At 49.3% G+C, this 17387-nt stretch overlaps 1 protein-coding gene across 5 annotated transcripts in view; it reads left to right on the top strand.

Annotated features, from left to right (window-relative positions):
* Positions 1-1526: 1526 nt before the first annotated feature.
* LOC128684243 (voltage-gated potassium channel subunit beta-1) overlaps positions 1527-17387 on the top strand; it is a 621311-nt gene continuing 605450 nt past the window's right edge. For all 5 annotated transcript variants that reach the window (XM_070093873.1, XM_070093861.1, XM_070093853.1 and 2 more), the window contains exon 1: positions 1527-1656. The gene's annotated coding sequence lies outside the window, so the exon portion shown is untranslated. The remainder of the gene's footprint in view (positions 1657-17387) is intronic.

Here is a 17387-nt window from a genome sequence, read left to right as displayed (position 1 = left end):
ATGAATCATGATTACTACCAGTGATACATCTCCATATTGTCAGTGTCTCTCCTCCGTTAATTATTCCCCGCCCACTGCACACCTTCACTTGAAATTTTACACACATCATCTATTTAAATTTATATGCTCCACATTTAGAAAAATTATAAAAAAAATCCACAGATATATAGGGAAGGTTTCACCGGGTCCTGTACCAGGGAGTGGCATGTAGAAGGACATGTCGAGTAGTGAGTGGGTAAAGAAAACAGGACCCAAGGTGCCAGTCCCTGGTACGGGGCGAGGTGTAACCTTCCCTATATATTCATGTTTTTTCACTTATGTATCTGCTGAAGACGATCCTAGATGATCTAAATATACAGGTCAATTAATCTTCTGTATTTCTGTCTCCATGTTAGACGAGTGGATGTAATCAAGCACATAGTTGGTTGGCCTAAGGAGGTGTTACTAATGAGGATGGAACAGTAGGCATGACTGAGAGGCTGTGTCCATTATGATGCAAGGAAAACGGGGTAGGGATCGTCCCAGGAAGAGTTGGAGGGAGAGTGGGAAGGAGGTTTTGAGTGGATGAAGCTAAACCTGTAACATGCTTGTGTGTTAGGGTGAAATGAGTTAAGACAGTTGGTTTTCAAAGGTTTAGATTCTGTTGGAGTGTGATAATATAACATATATAAAGGAATTCAGGGAAACCGGTTAGCAGGACCCTTAGCAATATCGTACGATAAGACATAAAGTTCTCTGTTGCTTTCTTAAGGTTGTCTCTACTCTCAGAAAGACAACCTGTGAAGTCCTCATCTTGCTGATGCTGACATCGTCAGTGTCATATACAGGCTGAGGCGGAGCAGACAGAATTTCATACGGCAAACGCTTGTCATAACCATACAAAGCTAAGTGGGGTGTGTCACTAATGGAGCTTTTGTGTGAAGATTGTAGATTACACTGGACATCTGGAATGACTTCGTCTCATGTGGTACAACTTTGACTGATGATCACTCTGAGCACCTCTAGGATTTTGCGATTTGTACGTTCAGCAAGGTCATTACTCGCAGGATGGAGTGGAGCTACTGGCGCATGGTGAATGTTGAATCTAGAGCAAAGATCCTGCATTGTGGCATTTATGATCTCAGACACATTGTCCGACAGAAAGACACGTGGGAAAATATAATGGAGAACAACATGTTCTCGAGAAGCATTTGTAACATCTCGGCGGTTTTATCAGGGATGGGTACTAGCTCACAGTATCCCTATCAAGTTACCTACCATTATAAGCGGGTGTTTATTACCCCTCTCCTAAGTCGAAAAATTCGTCAACAGGTCGACAGAAGTTCTCTCCCATGACTCCTATGTAATGGGATACTTGAGAATAGGATTAGGACCGGTGATGGTACCTTTGTGTTAGAGACAAACAACACACTTGTGCATGTACTTAGCAATTGCCTCTGCCATCTTAGGCCAGAAGTATTTCATTCGTGCCTGTCTGATGCTGCGGTCTTTACCTGGGTGCACTGCTTCTGAGATATCGTGAATCAACTTACAGAGTTGCTGGATCTAGGGATTCTGGTATCACCAACTGGTGTACGGATCCGCCAGCTTTGCACCTGGCAAAACACTCCTTGGTTGACCACTAAGTCCTTCAGCGGTACAAGTGACAACCTGCAGGTTAGTAGCCTCCTTGATCAGGAATTGACAGGCTGGTGATCACACATTGTCCTGTCGTTGTGCTCTCTCTAGATCCTCAACAGAGACCGAGTTATCTGCACTAACAAAAGTGATATACGTTGACAAGGCATCACCAACAACATTTTGTTTACCCTGAACTTTGAAGATTTCTGGGTTACAGTCGTAGAAAGTGAGAGACCACCGAGAATGCTTTCCTGAGAGATTCTTATTTACAGAGAGACAATAGAGGCAAGTAATGTCTCGGAAATGCCTCAAAGCCCATACAATGACTGAGGCTTCTAGTTCTTCCACTAAGTAATTGACTTCAGCTTTGGTAAGAACACTACTAGCATCAGCCATTGGCTATTGCTTACCACTGGACTCTTGCGACAAGACTTCACCAATGCGAACTTTGCTGACATCCCTCGTCAGAGTAAACTCTGATGAAATCAGGAAATCTAAGAACTTGAGTTGACGTTAATTTGTTCTTAAATGTAACAAAGGCTCTTTCCTGGTCGCAAGTCCAATTGAAGGACACATCTTTCTTTAGAAGCCGGTTATGGAGGTGCGGTAGAATCCGGCTAAGCCTATGAAGGAGTGAACAGCATCTGCCGACGTAGGTGTAAGAAATTTCTGCACAGGTCTGCTGCACTAATATGATCATTATACCTGTCAGTTATACTGATGTGACAACATTATACCTGTCAGCTACACTGATGTGATCATTAAACCTGCCAGTTATACTGATGTGACATTATACTTGTCAGCTACACTAATGTGATCATTATACCTGCCAGTTACACTGATGTAACAACATTATACCTGTCTGCAGCACTAATGTGATCTTTATACCTGCCAGGTATACTGATGTGATCATATTATACCTGGCAACTACCTTGAAGTGATCATTACATTTGTCTTCTGCACTGATGTGATCATTATAACAGCCAGCAACACTGATATGATCTTAAACCTGCAAACTACACTAATGTGATCAATATACCTGACATCTACACTGATGTGATCATTACACCAGCTTGTTGCACTGATGTCATCGATGTACAATTGAGCAGTGTGATGCTGCTGATCACATTGCTAGTCAGCAGGGCAGTGTTCCAGCAGGAACACTGCCCTAGCTAGCGGATAGATGCTGGGGACCTAGCTGGAGGGAGGATGCTGGGGACCTAGCTGGAAGGAGGATGCTGGGGACCTAGCTGGAAGGTGGATGCTGGGGACCTAGCTGGAAGGTGGATGCTGGGGACCTAGCTGGAAGGTGGATGCTGGAGACCTAGCTGGAGGTTGGGTGCTGGGGACCTAGCTGGAGGGTGGATGCTGGGGACCTAGCTGGAGGGTGGATGCTGGGGACCTAGCTGGAGGGTGGGTGCTGAGGACCTAGCTGGAGGGTGGATGCTGGGGACCTAGCTGGAGGGTGGGCGCTGGAGACCTAGCTGGAGGGTGGATGCTGGGGACCTAGCTGGAGGTTGGATGCTGGGGACCTAGCTGGAGGGTGGGTGCTGGGGACCTAGCTGGAAGGTGGGTGCTGGGGACCTAGCTGGAGGGTAGATGCTGGGGACCTAGCTGGAGGGTGGATGCTGGGGACCTAGCTGGAGGGTGGGTGCTGGGGATCTAGCTGGAGGGTGGGTGCTGGGGATCTAGCTGCAGGGTGGATGCTGGGGACCTACATGGAGGGTGAATTCTCGGACCTGGCTCTAGGGTGGGAGCTGGGAACCTAGCTGGAGGGTGGATGCTGGGAAAGCTGGGAACCTAGCTGAAGAGTGGATGCTGGGGACCTTGCTGGAGGGTGGATGCTGGGGACCTAGCTGGAGGGTGGATGCTGGGGACCTAGCTGGAGGGTGGATGCTGGGGACCTAGCTGGAGGGTGGATGCTGGGGACCTAGCTGGAGGGTGGATGCTGGGAACCTAGCTGGAGGGTATGTGCTGGGGACCTAGCTGGAGGGTGGATACTGGGGACGTAGCTGGAGGGTGGGCGCTGGGGACCTAGCTGGAGGGTGGATGCTGGGTACCTAGCTAGAGGGTGGGTGCTGGGGACCTAGCTGGAAGGTGGGTGCTGGGGACCAAGCTGGAGGGTGGATGCTAGGGACCTAGCTGGAGGGTGGATGCTGGGGACCTAGCTGGAGAGTGGGTGCTGGGGACTTAGCTGGAGAGTGGATGCTGGGGACCTAGCTGGAGGGTGGATGCTGGGGACCTAGCTGGAGGGTGGGTGCTGGGGACCTAGCTGGAGGGTAGATGCTGGGGAACCAGCTGGAGGGGGATGCTGGGGACGTAGCTGGAGGGTGGGTGCTGGGGACCTAGCTGGAGGGTGGGTGCTGGGGACCTAGCTGGAGGGTGGGTGCTGGGGACCAAGCTGGAGGGTGGATGTTAGGGACCTAGCTGGAGGGTGGATGCTGGGGACCTAGCTGGAGGGTGAGTGCTGGGGACCTAGCTGGAGGGTGGATGCTGGGGACCTAGCTCGAGGGTGAGTGCTGGGGACCTAGCTGGAGGGTGGATGCTGGGAATGCTTGGGACCTAGCTGGAGGGTGGATGCTGGGGACCTAGCTGCAGGGTGGATGCTGGGGACCTAGCTGGAGGGTGAATTCTGGGGACCTAGCTGGAGGGTGGATGCTGGGGAACCAGCTGGAGGGTGATGCTGAGGACGTAGCTGGAGGGTGAATGCTGAGGACCTAGCTGGAGGGTGGGTGCTGGGGTCCTAGCTGGAGGGTGGATGCTGGGGACCTAGCTGCAGGGTGGATGCTGGGGACCTAGCTGGAGGGTGGATGCTAGGGACCTAGCTGGAGGGTGCGTGCTGCGGACCTAGCTGGAGGGTGGATGCTGGGGACCTAGCTGGAGGGTGGATGCTGGTGTCCTAGCTGGAGGGTGGGTACTGGGGACCTAGCTGGAGGGTGGGTGCTGGGGACCTAGCTGGAGGGTGGATGCTGGGGACCTAGCTGGAAGGTGGGTGCTGGGGACCTAGCTGGAGGGTGGATGCTGGGGACCTAGCTGGTGGGAGGATGCTGGGGACCTAGCTGGGGGGTGGGTGCTGGGGTCCTAGCTGGAGGGTGGCAGCTGGGGACCTGGCTGGAGGGTGGATGCTGGGGACCTAGCTGGAGGGTGGCAGCTGGGGACCTAGCTGGAGGGTGGGTGCTGGGGACCTAGCTGGAAGGTGGCAGCTGGGGACCTAGCTGGAGGGCGGGTGCTGGAGACCTAGCTGGAGGGTGGCAGCTGGGGACCAAGCTGGATGGTGGCAGCTGGGGACCTAGCTGGAGGATGGATGCTAGGGACCTAGCTGGAGGGTGGATGCTGGGGACGTGGCTGGAGGGTGGATGCTGGGGACCTAGTTGGAGGGTGGATGCTGGGGACGTAGCTGGAGGGTGAATGCTGGGGACCTAGCTGGAGGGTGAATACTGGGGCCGTAGCTGGAGGGTGGGCGCTGGGGACCTAGCTGGAGGGTGGATGCTGGAGACCTAGCTGAGAGTGGGTGCTGGGGACCTAGCTGGAGGGCGGGTGCTGGGGACCAAGCTGGAGGGTGGATGCTGGGGACCTAGCTGGAGGGTGGATGCTGGGGACCTAGCTGGAGGGTGGGTGCTGGGGACCTAGCCGGAGGGTGGATGCTGGGGACCTAGCTGGAGGGTGGATGCTGGGGTCCTAGCTGGAGGGTGGATGCTGGGGACCTAGTTGGAGGGTATGTGCTGGGGACCTAGCTAGAGAGTGAATGCTGGGGGCCTAGCTGGAGGGTGGATGCTGGTGAAACCTAGCTGGAGGGTGGATGCTGGGGACCTAGCTGGAGGGTGAGTGCTGGGGTCCTAGCTGGAGGGTGGATGCTGGGGACCTAGCTGGTGGGTGGATGCTGGGGACCTAGCTGGAGGGAGAATGCTGGGGACCTAGCTGGAGGGTGGGTGCTGGGGACCTAGCTGCAGGGTGGATGCTGGGGACCTAGCTGAAGAGTGGGTGCTGGGGACCTAGCTGGAGGGCGGGTGCTGGGGACCTAGCCGGAGGGTGGATGCTGGGGACCTAGCTGCAGGGTGGATGCTGGGGTCCTAGCTGGAGGGAGGATGCTGGGGACCTAGCTGGAGGGTGGGTGCTGGGGACCTAGCTGGAGGGTGGATGCTGGGGACCTTGCTGGAGGGTGAATGCTGGGGACCTAGCTGGAGGGTGGATACTGGGGACGTAGCTGGAGGGTGGGCGCTGGGGACCTAGCTGGAGGGTGGATGCTGGGGACCTAGGTGGAGGGTGGGTGCTGGGGACCTAACTGGAGGGTGGGTGCTGTGGATCAAGCTGGAGGATGGATGCTGGGGACCTAGCTGGAGGGTGGATGCCAGGGACCTAGCTGGAGGGTGGGTGCTTTGGACCTTGCTGGAGGGTGGATGCTGGGGACCTAGCTGGAGGGTGGGTACTGGGGACTTGGCTGGAGGGTGGATGCTGGGGACCCAGCTAGAGGGGGATGCTGGGGATGTAGCTGGAGGGTGGATGCCAGGGACCTAGCTGGAGGGTGGGTGCTGGGGATCTAGCTAGAGGGTGGGTGCTGGGGTCCTAGCTGGAGGGTGGATGCTGGGGTCCTAACTGGAGGGAGGATGCTGGGGACCTAGGTGGAGGGTGGGTGCTGGGGACCTAGCTGGAAGGTGGATGCTGGGGACCTAGCTGGAGGGTGGGTGCTGGGGACCTAGCTGGAGGGTGGGTGCTGGGGTCCTAGCTGGAGGGTGACAGCTGGGGACCTAGCTGGAGGGTGGATACTGGGGACCAAGCTGGAGGGTGGCAGCTGGGAACCAAGCTGGAGGGTGGGTGCTGGGCACCTAGCTGGAGGGTGGGTGCTGGGGACCTAGCTGGAATGTGGATGCTGGGGATGCTGGGGACCTAGCTGGAGGGTGGATGCTGGGGACCTAGTTGGAGGGTATGTGCTGGGGACCTAGCTAGAGAGTGAATGCTGGGGGCCTAGCTGGAGGGTGGATGCTGGTGAAACCTAGCTGGAGGGTGGATGCTGGGGACCTAGCTGGTGGGTAGATGCTGGGGACCTAGCTGGAGGGAGAATGCTGGGGACCTAGCTGGAGGGTGGATGCTGGGGACCTAGCTGGTGGGTAGATGCTGGGGACCTAGCTGGAGGGAGAATGCTGGGGACCTAGCTGGAGGGTGGGTGCTGGGGACCTAGCTGCAGGGTGGATGCTGGGGACCTAGCTGAAGAGTGGGTGCTGGGGACCTAGCTGGAGGGCGGGTGCTGGGGACCAAGCTGGAGGGTGGATGCTGGGGACCTAGCCGGAGGGTGGATGCTGGGGACCTAGCTGGAGGGTGGATGCTGGGGTCCTAGCTGGAGGGAGGATGCTGGGGACCTAGCTGGAGGGTGGGTGCTGGGGACCTAGCTGGAGGGTGGATGCTGGGGACCTTGCTGGAGGGTGAATGCTGGGGACCTAGCTGGAGGGTGGATACTGGGGACGTAGCTGGAGGGTGGGCGCTGGGGACCTAGCTGGAGGGTGGATGCTGGGGACCTAGGTGGAGGGTGGGTGCTGGGGACCTAACTGGAGGGTGGGTGCTGTGGATCAAGCTGGAGGATGGATGCTGGGGACCTAGCTGGAGGGTGGATGCCAGGGACCTAGCTGGAGGGTGGGTGCTTTGGACCTTGCTGGAGGGTGGATGCTGGGGACCTAGCTGGAGGGTGGGTACTGGGGACTTGGCTGGAGGGTGGATGCTGGGGACCCAGCTAGAGGGGGATGCTGGGGATGTAGCTGGAGGGTGGATGCCAGGGACCTAGCTGGAGGGTGGGTGCTGGGGATCTAGCTAGAGGGTGGGTGCTGGGGTCCTAGCTGGAGGGTGGATGCTGGGGTCCTAACTGGAGGGAGGATGCTGGGGACCTAGGTGGAGGGTGGGTGCTGGGGACCTAGCTGGAAGGTGGATGCTGGGGACCTAGCTGGAGGGTGGGTGCTGGGGACCTAGCTGGAGGGTGGGTGCTGGGGGCCTAGCTGGAGGGTGACAGCTGGGGACCTAGCTGGAGGGTGGATACTGGGGACCTAGCTGGAGGGTGGCAGCTGGGAACCAAGCTGGAGGGTGGGTTCTGGGCACCTAGCTGGAGGGTGGGTGCTGGGGACCTAGCTGGGGTGTGGGTGCTGGGGACCTAGCTGGAGGGTGGCAGCTGGGGACCTTGCTGGAGGGTGGATGCTGGGGACCTAGCTGGAGGGTGGGTGCTGGGGACCTAGCTGGAGGGTGGGTGCTGTGGTTCTAGGTCGAGGGTGACAGCTGGGGACCTAGCTGGAGGGTGGATACTATGGACCTAGCTGGAGGGTGGCAGCTGGGGACCTAGCTGAAGGGTGGGTGCTGGGCATCTAGCTGGAGTGTGGGTGCTGGGGACCTAACTGGAGGGCGGCAGCTGGGGACCTAGCTGGAGGGTGGGTGCTGGCAGTCCTGGCACCCTCTGGTCCTGGCACCCTGGCATCAGGGCACCCTGGCATCAGGGCACCCTGGCACTATGGCATCCTGACATTCTGGCACCTTGGCATCCTTGCACTCTGGCATCCTGGCACCCTGGAATAATGGCACCCTGACATCCTGTCTTCCCTTGCACCCTGGCACCATGGCACCCTGGCATCCTGTTGTCCTAGCACCTTGGCATCCTCGCACTCTGGCATCCTGGCACCCTGGAATAATGGCACCCTGACATCCTGGCTTCCCTTGCACCCTGGCACCATGGCACCCTGACATCCTGTTGTCCTAGCACCTTGGCATCCTCGCACTCTGGCATCGTGGCACCCTGGAATAATGGCACCCTGACATCCTGGCTTCCCTTGCACCCTGGCACCATGGCACCCTGGCATCCTGTTATCCTAGCACCTTGGCATGCTCACACCGTGGCATCCTGGCACCCTGGCATAATGGCACCCTGGCATCCTGGCTCCCCAGGCTCCCCTGGCACCCTGGCACCCTGGTACCCTGGCACCCTGGCATACTGGCACTCTCGCAGATAAAACTGTACTTTTATTTAAAGTGTGGCATTTTTGGCGCGAAAAGTTCGCATTCTGTGCGCGCCAAACACCAGGTGTCGTGCGTCTGGCAGGACTCACTTCCCAGCTGAGCTTTACTGCAGTTGTTGTCCCCTCAAGGAAGGTTCCTTGATGTTGGTGAGGGGCTCTTGATTTAGGGAATTGGATCTGTGCTCCAGTTCCCCGAATTAAGCCTGAATGCCTTCCACATATCCCCCCCCCAGGCGCTGTATAATCCTCCGGGTTTAGCGCTTCCCCCTTGATTATAATAATAATAATGCAGTTGTTGTACCCGGTATTAAATGTTTACGAGGAGCAGAAGCAAGAGGTGGAGGAGAAAGTGGAGGAGAAGAAGCAAGAGGTGGAGGAGAAAGTGGAGGAGAAGAAGCAAGAGGTGGAGGAGAAAGTGGAGGAGAAGAAGCAAGAGGTGGAGGAGAAAGTGGAGGAGAAGAAGCAAGAGGTGGAGGAGAAAGTGGAGGAGAAGAAGCAAGAGGTGGAGGAGAAGAAGCAAGAGGTGGAGGAGAAAGTGGAGGATGAGAAGCAAGAGGTGGAGGAGAAAGTGGAGGAGGAGAAGCAAGAGGTGGAGGAGAAAGTGGAGGAGAAGAAGCAAGAGGTGGAGGAGAAAGTGGAGGAGAAGAAGCAAGAGGTGGAGGAGAAAGTGGAGGAGAAGAAGCAAGAGGTGGAGGAGAAAGTGGAGGAGAAGAAGCAGGTGGAGGAGAAAGTGGAGGAGAAGAAGCAAGAGGTGGAGAAGAAGCAAGAGGTGGAGGAGAAAGTGGAGGAGGAGAAGCAAGAGGTGGAGGAGAAAGTGGAGGAGGAGAAGCAAGAGGTGGAGGAGAAAGTGGAGAGGAGAAGCAAGAGGTGGAGGAGAAAGTGGAGGAGAAGAAGCAAGAGGTGGAGGAGAAAGTGGAGGAGAGAAGCAAGAGGTGGAGGAGAAAGTGGAGGAGAAGAAGCAAGAGGTGGAGAAGAAGAAAGTGGAGGAGAAGAAGCAAGAGGTGGAGGAGAAAGTGGAGGAGAAGAAGCAAGAGGTGGAGGAGAAAGTGGAGGAGAAGAAGCAAGAGGTGGAGGAGAAAGTGGAGGAGAAGAAGCAAGAGGTGGAGGAGAAAGTGGAGGAGAAGAAGCAAGAGGTGGAGGAGAAAGTGGAGGAGAAGAAGCAAGAGGTGGAGGAGAAAGTGGAGGAGAAGAAGCAAGAGGTGGAGGAGAAAGTGGAGGAGAAGAAGCAAGAGGTGGAGGAGAAGAAGCAAGAGGTGGAGGAGAAAGTGGAGGAGGAGAAGCAAGAGGTGGAGGAGAAAGTGGAGGAGGAGAAGCAAGAGGTGGAGGAGAAAGTGGAGGAGAAGAAGCAAGAGGTGGAGGAGAAAGTGGAGGAGAAGAAGCAAGAGGTGGAGGAGAAAGTGGAGGAGAAGAAGCAAGAGGTGGAGGAGAAAGTGGAGGAGGAGAAGCAAGAGGTGGAGGAGAAGAAGCAAGAGGTGGAGGAGAAAGTGGAGGAGAAAGTGGAGGAGAAGAAGCAAGAGTTTTAGGAGAAAATGGATAAGCAAAAATAACCCAGGATAAGCAAGAATAACCCAGGATAAGCAAGAATAACCCAGGATAAGCAAGATAACCCAGGATAAGCAAGAATAACCCAGGATAAGCAAGATAACCCAGGATCAGCAAGAATAACCCAGGATAAGCAAGATAACCCAGGATAAGCAAGAATAACCCAGGATAAGCAAGATAACCCAGGATAAGCAAGAATAACCCAGGATAAGCAAGATAACCCAGGATAAGCAAGATAACCCAGGATAAGCAAGATAACCCAGGATAAGCAAGAATAACCCAGGATAAGCAAGAATAACCCAGGATAAGCAAGATAACCCAGGATAAGCAAGATAACCCAGGATAAGCAAGAATAACCCAGCATAAGCAAGAATAACCCAGGATAAGCAAGATAATCCAGGATAAGCAAGAATAACCCAGGATAAGCAAGATAACCCAGGATAAGCAAGAATAACCCAGCATAAGCAAGAATAACCCAGGATAAGCAAGATAATCCAGGATAAGAAAGAATAACCCAGGAAAAGCAAGATAATTCAGGATAAGCAAGAATAACCCAGGATAAGCAAGATAATCCAGGATAAGTAAGAATAACCCAGGATAAGCAACATAACCCAGGATAAGCAAGATAACCCAGGATAAGCAAGATAATCCACGATAAGTAAGAATAACCCAGGATAAGTAAGAATAACCCAGGATAAGCAAGAATAACCCAGGATAAGCAAGATAATCCAGGATAAGCAAGATAACCCAGGATAAGCAAGAATAACCCAGGATAAGCATGATAACCCAGGATAAGCAAGATAACCCAGTATAAGCAAGAATAACCCAGGATAAGCAAGAATAACTCAGGATAAGCAAGAATAACCCAGGATATGCAAGAATAACCCAGGATAAGCAAGATAACCCAGGATAAGCAAGATAACCCAGGATCAGCAAGAATAACCCAGCATAAGCAAGAGTAACCCAGGATAAGCAAGAATAACTCAGGATAAGCAAGAATAACACAGGATAAGCAAGATAACCCAGGATAAGGAAGATAACCCAGGATCAGCAAGAATAACCCAGCATAAGCAAGAATAACCCAGGATAAGCAAGAATAACCCAGGATAAGCAAGATAACCCAGGATAAGCAAGATAACCCAGTATAAGCAAGAATAACCCAGGATAAGCAAGAATAACTCAGGATAAGCAAGAATAACCCATTATACGCAAGAATAACCCAGGATAAGCAAGATAACCCAGGATAAGGGAGATAACCCAGGATCAGCAAGAATTACCCAGCATAAGCAAGAATAACCCAGGATAAGCAAGAATAACTCAGGATAAGCAAGAATAACCCAGGATAAGCAAGAATAACTCAGGATAAGCAAGAATAACCCAGGATAAGCAAGATAACCCAGGATAAGCAAGAATACCCAGGATAAGCAAGAATAACTCAGGATAAGCAAGAATAACCCAGGATAAGCAAGAATAACCCAGGATAAGCAAGAATAATTCAGGATAAGCAAGATAATCCAGGATAAGCAAGATAACCCAGAATAAGCAAGCATAACCCTGGATAAGCAAGAATAACTCAGGATAAGTAAGAATAGCCCAGGATAAGCAAGAATAACTCAGGATAAGCAAGATAACCCAGGATAAGCCAGAATAACCTAGGATAAGCCAGAATAACCCAGGATAAGCAAGATTAACCCAGGATAAGCAAGAATAACCCAGGATAAGCAAGATAACCCAGTATAAGCAAGAATAACCCAGGATAAGCAAGAATAACCCAGGATAAGCAAGAATAATCCAGGATAAGCAAGAATAACCCAGGATAAGCAGGAATAACCCAGGATAAGTAAGAATAACCCAGGATAAGCAAGAATAACCCTGGATAAGCAAGAATAACCCAGGATAAGTAAGAATAACCCAAGATAAGCAAGAATAACTCAGGATAAGCAAGAATAACCCAGGATAAATAAGAATAACCCAGGATAAGCAACATAACCCAGGATAAGCAAGATAACCCAGGATAAGCAAGATAATCCACGATAAGTAAGAATAACCCAGGATAAGTAAGAATAACCCAGGATAAGCATGATAACCCAGGATAAGCAAGATAACCCAGTATAAGCAAGAATAACCCAGGATAAGCAAGAATAACTCAGGATAAGCAAGAATAACCCAGGATATGCAAGAATAACCCAGGATAAGCAAGATAACCCAGGATAAGCAAGATAACCCAGGATCAGCAAGAATAACCCAGCATAAGCAAGAGTAACCCAGGATAAGCAAGAATAACTCAGGATAAGCAAGAATAACACAGGATAAGCAAGATAACCCAGGATAAGGAAGATAACCCAGGATCAGCAAGAATAACCCAGCATAAGCAAGAATAACCCAGGATAAGCAAGAATAACCCAGGATAAGCAAGATAACCCAGGATAAGCAAGATAACCCAGTATAAGCAAGAATAACCCAGGATAAGCAAGAATAACTCAGGATAAGCAAGAATAACCCATTATACGCAAGAATAACCCAGGATAAGCAAGATAACCCAGGATAAGGGAGATAACCCAGGATCAGCAAGAATTACCCAGCATAAGCAAGAATAACCCAGGATAAGCAAGAATAACTCAGGATAAGCAAGAATAACCCAGGATAAGCAAGAATAACTCAGGATAAGCAAGAATAACCCAGGATAAGCAAGATAACCCAGGATAAGCAAGAATACCCAGGATAAGCAAGAATAACTCAGGATAAGCAAGAATAACCCAGGATAAGCAAGAATAACCCAGGATAAGCAAGAATAATTCAGGATAAGCAAGATAATCCAGGATAAGCAAGATAACCCAGAATAAGCAAGCATAACCCTGGATAAGCAAGAATAACTCAGGATAAGTAAGAATAGCCCAGGATAAGCAAGAATAACTCAGGATAAGCAAGATAACCCAGGATAAGCCAGAATAACCTAGGATAAGCCAGAATAACCCAGGATAAGCAAGATTAACCCAGGATAAGCAAGAATAACCCAGGATAAGCAAGATAACCCAGTAAAAGCAAGAATAACCCAGGATAAGCAAGAATAACCCAGGATAAGCCCAGGATAAGCAAGAATAACCCAGGATAAGCAGGAATAACCCAGGATAAGTAATCAGGATAAGCAAGAATAACCCTGGATAAGCAAGAATAACCCAGGATAAGTAAGAATAACCCAAGATAAGCAAGAATAACTCAGGATAAGCAAGAATAACCCAGGATAAGTAAGAATAACCCAGGATAAGCAAGAATAACCCTGGATAAGCAAGAATAACCCAGGATAAGTAAGAATAACCCAAGATAAGCAAGAATAACTCAGGATAAGCAAGAATAACCCAGGATAAATAAGAATAACCCAGGATAAGCAAAAATAACCCAGGATAAGCAAGAATAACCAAGGATAAGCAAGCATAACCCAGGATAAGCAAGATTAACCCAGGATAAGCAAGAATAACCCAGGATTAGCAAGAATAACCCAAGATAAGCAAGAATAACTCAGGATAAGCAAGAATAACCAGGAACAGCTTTTGAAAATAGACCAGTGTCTGGAAAATTTTCCAGCTCCTGCCCCAACATCTTGCTCCTGGCGGACTTCAGCCTAAGGCACCTAAAATGGAGGAATGTAGCAAATAGTGCTGTAGCAAATAGTGCTGTAGCAAATAATGCTGTAGCAAATAGTGCTGTAGCAAATAGTGCTGTAGCAAATAATGCTGTAGCAAATAGTGCTGTAGCAAATAATGCTGTAGCAAATAGTGCTGTAGCAAATAGTGCTGTAGCAAATAGTGCTGTAGCAAATAATGCTGTAGCAAATAGTGCTGTAGCAAATAATGCTGTAGCAAATAGTGCTGTAGCAAATAATGCTGTAGCAAATAATGCTGTAGCAAATAGTGCTGTAGCAAATAATGCTGTAGCAAATAGTGCTGTAGCAAATAATGCTGTAGCAAATAATGCTGTAGCAAATAATGCTGTAGCAAATAATGCTGTAGCAAATAGTGCTGTAGCAAATAGTGCTGTAGCAAATAATGCTGTAGCAAATAATGCTGTAGCAAATAGTGCTGTAGCAAATAATGCTGTAGCAAATAGTGCTGTAGCAAATAATGCTGTAGCAAATAATGCTGTAGCAAATAGTGCTGTAGCAAATAGTGCTGTAGCAAATAATGCTGTAGCAAATAATGCTGTAGCAAATAGTGCTGTAGCAAATAGTGCTGTAGCAAATAGTGCTGTAGCAAATAATGCTGTAGCAAATAATGCTGTAGCAAATAGTGCTGTAGCAAATAGTGCTGTAGCAAATAGTGCTGTAGCAAATAATGCTGTAGCAAATAATGCTGTAGCAAATAGTGCTGTAGCAAATAGTGCTGTAGCAAATAATGCTGTAGCAAATAATGCTGTAGCAAATAGTGCTGTAGCAAATAGTGCTGTAGCAAATAGTGCTGTAGCAAATAGTGCTGTAGCAAATAGTGCTGTAGCAAATAATGCTGTAGCAAATAGTGCTGTAGCAAATAGTGCTGTAGCAAATAGTGCTGTAGCAAATAGTGCTGTAGCAAATAGTGCTGTAGCAAATAGTGCTGTAGCAAATAATGCTGTAGCAAATAGTGCTGTAGCAAATAGTGCTGTAGCAAATAGTGCTGTAGCAAATAGTGCTGTAGCAAATAATGCTGTAGCAAATAGTGCTGTAGCAAATAGTGCTGTAGCAAATAGTGCTGTAGCAAATAGTGCTGTAGCAAATAGTGCTGTAGCAAATAGTGCTGTAGCAAATAGTGCTGTAGCAAATAGTGCTGTAGCAAATAGTGCTGTAGCAAATAATGCTGTAGCAAATAGTGCTGTAGCAAATAGTGCTGTAGCAAATAGTGCTGTAGCAAATAGTGCTGTAGCAAATAGTGCTGTAGCAAATAGTGCTGTAGCAAATAGTGCTGTAGCAAATAATGCTGTAGCAAATAGTGCTGTAGCAAATAGTGCTGTAGCAAATAATGCTGTAGCAAATAGTGCTGTAGCAAATAGTGCTGTAGCAAATAATGCTGTAGCAAATAGTGCTGTAGCAAATAGTGCTGTAGCAAATAGTGCTGTAGCAAATAGTGCTGTTGCAAATAGTGCTGTAGCAAATAGTGCTGTAGCAAATAGTGCTGCAGCAAATAATGCTGTAGCAAATAGTGCTGTAGCAAATAGTGCTGTAGCAAATAGTGCTGTAGCAAATAATGCTGTAGCAAATAGTGCTGTAGCAAATAATGCTGTAGCAAATAGTGCTGTAGCAAATAATGCTGTAGCAAATAGTGCTGTAGCAAATAATGCTGTAGCAAATAGTGCTGTAGCAAATAGTGCTGTAGCAAATAGTGCTGTAGCAAATAGTGCTGTAGCAAATAGTGCTGTAGCAAATAGTGCGGTAGCAAATAGTGCTGTAGCAAATAATGCTGTAGCAAATAGTGCTGTAGCAAATAATGCTGTAGCAAATAGTGCTGTAGCAAATAATGCTGTAGCAAATAGTGCTGTAGCAAATAGTGCTGTAGCAAATAGTGCTGTAGCAAATAGTGCTGTAGCAAATAGTGCTGTAGCAAATAATGCTGTAGCAAATAATGCTGTAGCAGAGATAACCCCAGGAGGCAGCTCAGATGGAAACTCACACACACACGAGATTTCAAATCTCTGCATCAAATTCACCTTCAAGCAGCAAATACTAGAGCCAACAAGACTGGAGAATACACTGGACCTCTTCTTCACTAACAATGATGATCTGATACGAAATATTACCATATAAAAAACAATATACTTAAATCACAACATAATAGAGGTTCAGACATGTAAGTGTTGGACCCGAGACCAAAAATATGTTTACCTGGAGTTTACCTGGAGAGAGTTTCGGGGGTCAACGCCCCCGCGGCCCGGTCTGTGACCAGGCCTCCTAGTGCTCAGTCACGAGAGAGCTTTTGGCAAATTCAACTTTAATAACAAGAATATAAGGTGGGACCAAATCAACCAGGTCCTCAACGTTGTAAACTGGGAAGATATCCTTAGCAACACGGATCCAAACCTATGTCTAGAACAAATCGAGGTATGCTCAAGGCATATTCCTTTTAGAATATAAGAACATAAGAAAGAAGGAACACTGCAACAGGCCTACTGGCCTTTGTGAGGCAGCTCCAATTCTCCCACCGGCTTAAGCCAATGCCTTGACGTAGTGAGGTCAGATACGTCACTTAAGGGAGGAGCACGGCATCCGACCTAGTAGCACAAGCTAGTCAGGTCCAACTCACACCCATCCACACCCACTTATGTATTTATCTAACCTATTTTTAAAACTACACAACGTTTTAGCCTCTATAACTGTACTTGGGAGTTTGTTCCACTCATCCACAACTCTATTACCAAACCAGTGCTTTCCTATATCCTTCCTGAATCTGAATTTTTCCAATTTAAAGCCATTGCTAAGAGTCCTGTCTGTGTTAGATATTTTTAGCACGCTATTTACATTCCCTTTATAAATTCCTGTTTTCCGTTTATACACCTCGATCATATCCCTCCTAATTCTACGCCTTTCGAGAGAGTGCAGATTCAGGGCCTCAGTCTATCCTAATAGGGAAGATTTCTGATACATGGGATCATCTTTGTCATCCTCCTCTGTACGTTTTCCAGAGCATTTATATCCATTCTGTAATACGGTGACCAGAACTGAGCAGCATAGTCTAAATGAGGCCTAACCAAGGATATATAGAGTTGAAGAACAACCTGAGGACTTCTATTATTTATACTTCTAGATATGAAGCCAAGAATTCTGTTAGCTTTATTGCGAACACTAATGCACTGTTGTCTTGGTTTTAGGTTACTGCTAACCAGAACTCCTAAATCCTTTTCGCAATCAGTAGTATTAAGATCTACATTATTTAGTTTATATGTGGCATGGTTATTTTCCTGTCCAACATTTAGAACTTTGCATTTGCCTATATTAAACTGCATCTGCCACTTTTCCGACCACTGCATCAGTCTATTTAAATCATCCTGGAGTGCTCTAATATATTTCTTTTAGTATGCCAAATTTAAGTCGAGAACAGCATCCCGTATTGGGCCCCTACTTAGACGGGATGGATCCTACACAGATGACAGCAAGGAAACGAGTGAACTTCTTAAGTCCCAAAATGACTGCTTTTAGTGAGCTGCTAACCAGACTGAGAGTCGAAGACTCTCTTGAAATGTCATTAAATGACCTTGAAATGAACTAAATGGCCTTGA

This window comes from Cherax quadricarinatus, chromosome 4 (assembly GCF_038502225.1).
Source record: "Cherax quadricarinatus isolate ZL_2023a chromosome 4, ASM3850222v1, whole genome shotgun sequence".
NCBI classification, from domain to species: Eukaryota; Metazoa; Arthropoda; class Malacostraca; order Decapoda; family Parastacidae; genus Cherax; species Cherax quadricarinatus.
Note: the sequence above shows the minus strand (reverse complement) of the source record. Positions and strands in the feature narration are given on the sequence as shown.